The sequence below is a fragment of the Oreochromis niloticus genome, linkage group LG4 (genome assembly GCF_001858045.2).
Source record: "Oreochromis niloticus isolate F11D_XX linkage group LG4, O_niloticus_UMD_NMBU, whole genome shotgun sequence".
Lineage (NCBI taxonomy): Eukaryota > Metazoa > Chordata > Actinopteri > Cichliformes > Cichlidae > Oreochromis > Oreochromis niloticus.
Window position 1 is genome coordinate 34,783,829 of NC_031969.2, and position 5,881 is coordinate 34,789,709.

The 5,881-nt window shown below is 39.5% G+C and overlaps 1 long non-coding RNA gene across 1 annotated transcript; it reads left to right on the forward strand.

Annotated features, from left to right (window-relative positions):
• The first annotated feature begins 2,982 nt into the window (after positions 1–2,982).
• LOC102077070 (uncharacterized) lies at positions 2,983–4,045 on the forward strand. The gene is made up of 2 exons (XR_002061772.2): positions 2,983–3,328; positions 3,366–4,045. It is a non-coding gene; the product is annotated as an uncharacterized LOC102077070 (long non-coding RNA).
• Positions 4,046–5,881: the final 1,836 nt, after the last annotated feature.

The window sequence follows — 5,881 nt, forward strand, 5'->3', positions numbered from 1 at the left end:
TTAAATGGGCAAGTGTTTTTAAAAATGTCAACCACCCTGCAGGCCATGAAACATCTGTTGCTCTACGTGTTGCTGTTGCACATTTGATCAAATCATAGAGATGCGAACCTCTGATTATCTGCTCGTCAATAATAATCTCACCCCTATCATTCCAAGAAACACCCGACGCACGAGTGAGCGCTGTTAAAATAAGCTCTGCATTTTTTCTGCTCCTTTTTGCCATATAGGACAAAATCTCATCCACAAACATGTCTTTTTGTCTGTCGCCACCAACATTGCTTTGACGGTCAGATGCATCCTGACCGATTTCAGAAGGCAAAGATAGCGTTAGCACATTTTTTTCACTCATGCCTTGTTTCACAAGTGAAAGGTATCTCTGAAGAATGGCAGAATACTTTTTAGCCTTCTCATACACATCCAAATCTGGCAGCTGCAGCACTTCAACCATAGCTTTGTCTAGCCCATTTTGCGCTACATGCCTGACGGAGCCTGTATGTTGTTGCTGCTGCTGGTTTAACATGTCCAACTGATGCTGCGGGACCAAAAACATTTTCTGCGTGTGCTCCATTTTCACCTATTTGCTATAAGACTGGTGATGAAGGGTATGGCAGCCCCTAATAACGGTAGCAAATATCCTCCAGATTGGTTGATGGATCTTCTCTTTTTCAAAATTTTGACCTTTTTGTCTACAACTAGCCTGATTACTTTTTTTTTCTTTTTTAGCTGCCTGTACTCCTGATCAGTCAGTGGGATGATACCTTTCAAAACATTGAGCGATATCTCACACAGAGCATTAATAAAATCCATGCTTGCATTACAAATAATATTCCTCCATACGCTGGGCGGGGATTTATACAACAACTCCAACAGTGCAATGTTTCTCCGCATCCATGAATACGACATCCTTTTTACCGCTTTAGCCGTTTTTGGGGGATATAAACAACTTGACGATCCGACAACAAATTGGTTCTGAGTCTTGAATAGTCAGGCGTCTTAGATTTATAATCGATTAGAAGATACCCATATGGGGTGGATGTGGCATCATTAAAAGCTTCTAAGAAGTATTTTGTATTACCTGGAAACATCTGTCTACCTAAAACTGAAATTTGATATTGTAGAAATGTTTAGCTTATTTTAGAGTTTAGACATGTAGGAATGTTTAGTTTGTTTTAGAGTTTAGACATGTGTTAAGATAGAATGTAGAATTATGGTAGAGACACTGACACTGCCCTGGATATAAATAAATAGCCTGACTGTGTCATGAACTTAGGAGTAGATCTTAGGAGACCCTCCCCAGTTGAACTGTGAAAGTAAGACAAAGAGGAGTTAATGCTGAGTGGAAATTCCCCAGAGGATACCTGTGTGGGGGTCTCAACATTTAACTTGATAACTGTGGTCTGGAGGGGAGATGGTATTTATGGCCCCTAGGAAGAGACACACACCCACAGTGTTTTAACTGATATACTCACACATCCACATGCACACTCACTCACGTGCACTCACATAGACATACGGGTACGCGCACACACAGGCACTCACGTGCTCGTGCACATAGACACAGACACAGAGTTTGCAGCACATTGTGGGGGATTTATGATGGGGTCGCTTCTATAAAGCTGGGTGTAACTAAGAAAGAGGTGGAAGATTGTTTCAGAGGGACACCGGCCTCATCTTCCCTTCTAGAAGTGCATGCTTAAATGAAGATGAATAAAGATGAATAAAGTTTTTGTAAAAATGACTACTGGGTCCGGTGCATCTCTGGAGGCCCGAGGAATGAAAAAGAACCGGGGTAAAAACTGATTTCCCAACAATATTTATCTCTAGGGTTGTTAAACAGAATTAAATAATTAGTGTTCAATGAAATTGTTCTACTGGATTTTCCTTGCATAAACAAATTCTGAACTAAATACATGCAGCTCAGGTTCCTATGATGAACGTATTGTGTGAACACATTTTGAACTTCTATGCTGTTAGACGCAGTATTCCTCACATCGTCAATAATGAGCAAGTTGTTCTTATCCGGAGGTAAAAGGACATCGTCACTCAGAGATTCCGGTACACCATTCACAAAGGTGATTTTTCTTATCTGAAGAAGTTGATTGTATAAAGGTTGCCAGCAGGAGTAGATGTAAACAATATTGTCAATTTTGGTTGAAATAATAGTGGATGCTTTTTCAATCATGCTTTTGACAAAGAAAGTCTTTCCACAATTACTCGGCCCGCTAATAACTAAACTAAAAGGGTGCTGGAGCCTCCCATCAAAGGCTTGATCCTGATCAGTATCCATAAGGGAGTGTTGTATAGTCAGGCAGCACCCTTCTCTTGTTATAGACCACCTGAACTGTTTTTACAACTGTTTCATTCCTAAGATGAAACCTCTTCTTATTGCGTTTGATGGTGTCGGACTCTGCAACTAAATGCGCATCCCTGTTGGCGACAAATGTGCGGACTAAGCTTTTCAGTGATTCGTGGGTAACAACTTTAGAGTTAAGATCATTGAGTCTTACACCTTTACACTTAACCTGAGTCTTGCTCTGTTTTGTGTAATAAACATAGCATTTTGGGCCTCCAGAAACAAACTCAGTGTCAATGGAAAATTGTACTTAGTAGTCAGTATAAGCTTTTAATGATATAAGTTTGCATATGATAGAATACTGTATGTTGACCTTTTGATGACTTAGACTGTTGTCCACTACAAGACTGTTTTATAAATTCTTTCTCACAGCGATAATAGCTGAACAAGCAGGAAGAGGAGAGCTGGACACTTTTATCTGACGCTCCCTAACAAGAAGAGAGGCCGCGTCTTTCTGTATCCCACAACACACATGCATACACCTGAACCACTCTTATCTTCACTCCCTACGCACTAACTTTCCTCTGCCTATGAATAGACGTATTCACTGTTGTATTATTTTTGCATATAAATAAAGACAAGTGCAAGAACAGAGCGCGCATCACAGGGCCCCCACTCTGGTGTGAGCGTTCTGTGATCGCCCTTGTATACAAGTAAATGCTGCAGCGTCTGTGTGTGTTTCTACCCTTAGACTCTTAGCTGAAGAAGTGTCTTTAGAATAAATCTCTTGACATTTATTTTGGTCCTTCGAGAGCCGGATCAGAAATATCAGAACTGTTATCTGTGACTCTGTTCCAGGATCTGGCATACTGTTTCCTGACGCCGTGGAGCCAGCACCGAAGACTGTGCACAGCCCTCTTAGACGAGGAGGACCCGGGACGTTTGAGTCCGGGCCGGTCTGGTCCACGGCGGTGGGATTCAGTCTGACGATCCGGATCACCAGTGAGACGTCTGAGGGTGAGAAACACTATTTTGGTTAGGAATCGCCGTAATGAACCGACAAATAAAATAGGTTAGGAATCGCCGTAATGAACCGACAAATAAAATAGGTTAGGAATCGCCGTAAGGAACCGAATTAGACCTAGGTTTTAGAGGTAGCCGTAATTACTTCGTAACAAATTGTAAAAGCGCGCAAATGTCTATGTGTGTGTATGTGTCTGGAAGTAAGTTGATTTTACAGCACAATACGCTGCTGAACTACTTCTATTTTTGTTTTTTGCTGAGGCTCAAGTACTGGTGACAAAGGAGACGGTTGAGTTTCATCTCGTAAAACTGATACCGCTTCATTTTTTAGAAGTGAAGTCGAAGGGCGTATCAGTAAACCACTCTGAAGTCAAGCGTGCCAGTGACGGCCCAGCAAAATCTTTGAACATGGAGAATAAACAAGCAAAATTAACACCTGATGAGGAATGTTTAGAAAAACAACAAACCGGAGCAGGAGTAATCCAAAAGAAAGGGAGAGGAATGCACAGGGCAGGAGCAAGAGGTAGAGGCAGGCCTAGACACACACCAAGCAGTGGTTTTAGTACTACATGCTGGAGGTGTGGAAAAGAGGGACATTTTGTACGTGACTGTAAGAAACAAAGAAGCAGTTCAGACTAGGAAGAATATAATAATCCCTCGTCAAGTAAAAGATTAGAGATCAAAGTTTAAAAAGGGCTGGATACAGACCCAACTGAATACATATAAATACAAGAGGAATAAAGTGGAATAAACAAAAGGTTAAATTGAATTAGAGCTTATCTCTACTGTATTCAAACTAATAAAAGCAAGGATAACAACCTGTAAACTGGTATTAACAATGAAACATAGTTAGGATGCCCAGAATGAATAGAATGAAAGAAAATACATAACTCACACAAACACATATTAAATGAAATAGAGAGATGCATGAGGTATATTAAGGTTTTGTCATTGTTCAGCCAAGGAAGTGTGTGAAAAGGAAAATGTCTCCAGCTTGGGAAAGGGTGAAACTGCAGATCACCCCCATCCCTCGATGGATGCAAAATAAAATATAAATAAAATATTGTAATATACTATTGCTGTTATATAAAAAGATAATAACATTAACATAATATTAATATGAAGAGGCACCTCAGTCAGCTATGATGTGAGGTGGATAATTGTTAAAAGTAGTCTGCATCAAGCTTAAGGTTTGCTCAAATTCAGTACAATGACATATGAGATGAAGAAAATAAAGAAAATATCTAAACTAATCAGGTGCATAGAGACACTTGACCTGCTTGAAAACCTGTCATCCTAGATGAGACATTGCTGAAATATAGAGCACACCTATACTAACAACTAACAAGCTAAACCCTGTATACAACAGCTAAAGCTACACAATTGAGAAGCTGAATTAAATATATGGTCACTGCTAAGCTGATGAGCAGGTTACACATTTTTTAGAGCAGGAGCTGCATAAGAACACATCAGAGGGAGGGAAACCGCTATTAAAGCTCAAACATGAAGCTGTCTGTGGGCTCAGTTTTTTTCCCTCACGCTTCTGATTTGTTTTTGGCAGCAGCCTTTTTGCATCCTGACTTATGTGTGTAAAGCGTTTAAGCCATCAGTAACTTGTTTTTGTTTTGTTTTGTTTTTTGTTTTGTTGGGTTGAAAAATGAATAAATCTGTGATCATACTTCTGGATCACAGTGGCACATAATGATTAGGCATATGATTTACTAATGCAGATGTAATAACTTTATTCTAAAATTCAAGGAGAACAAACAAGAACAACATCTTCAGTTATGTCTTGTTGTTGTTCTCTGTGCAGTGTGCTGAGTTTTGTTTTTTGTTTCTTTTGTTTTTTGAACTGTTGCTTGAGTGATGAGTACTGTAACTTCTGAAGTGGCTCTCACCATGCGTCCTTGATGATGATAAGTTCAGAGCCAGCTGAGAGCTGGGTTATCTGTTTTGTTTTATGTGACAAGGCTGAGAAATTAAAACTTAGTTTCTTGTTTTGAAAAAAAGGGGGAAAAGGGAGGTTTTGTGTTTCTCAGCAAAGAACAACTACAATTTCATTTTCTGTTTTTGAGAAAGGAGAATTTGTAATAATAATAATAATGATAATAATAATAATAATAATAATAATAATAAAACAAAGAGTGATGTTTTGTTTAAGTGGTGAAGACAGCTAATACTGCAATATACCGTCTAGTGCATGATCCGCGAGCAATAAATGAAATCATCTTATTTATCTTTAAATAAACTCCAATTATGGAGACCTGAAGTCACATGCTTAGGGCACACCCTCAGGTGAAGGCAGAAAGCTACTAAACAAAGAAAAGAAGCCATACAAAATGCGCCACAGCCACAAACTAAGCATTCATATTCTTTCTAACTCTTAGTGAGCCTGAGTTATGACCTTGGCTCCCTGTTTTTCTGCTTCCACCAAAGGTGGGGGTGACGCTCCCGTGGCATGTGCTCTGTTCTTTTTACTATCACAAAGAAAAAAAAAAACAGAGAGAGGCCCCTACTCTCTGAATACAATATTCTTTTCATAACTCGGCAGTATGAAATGTCATG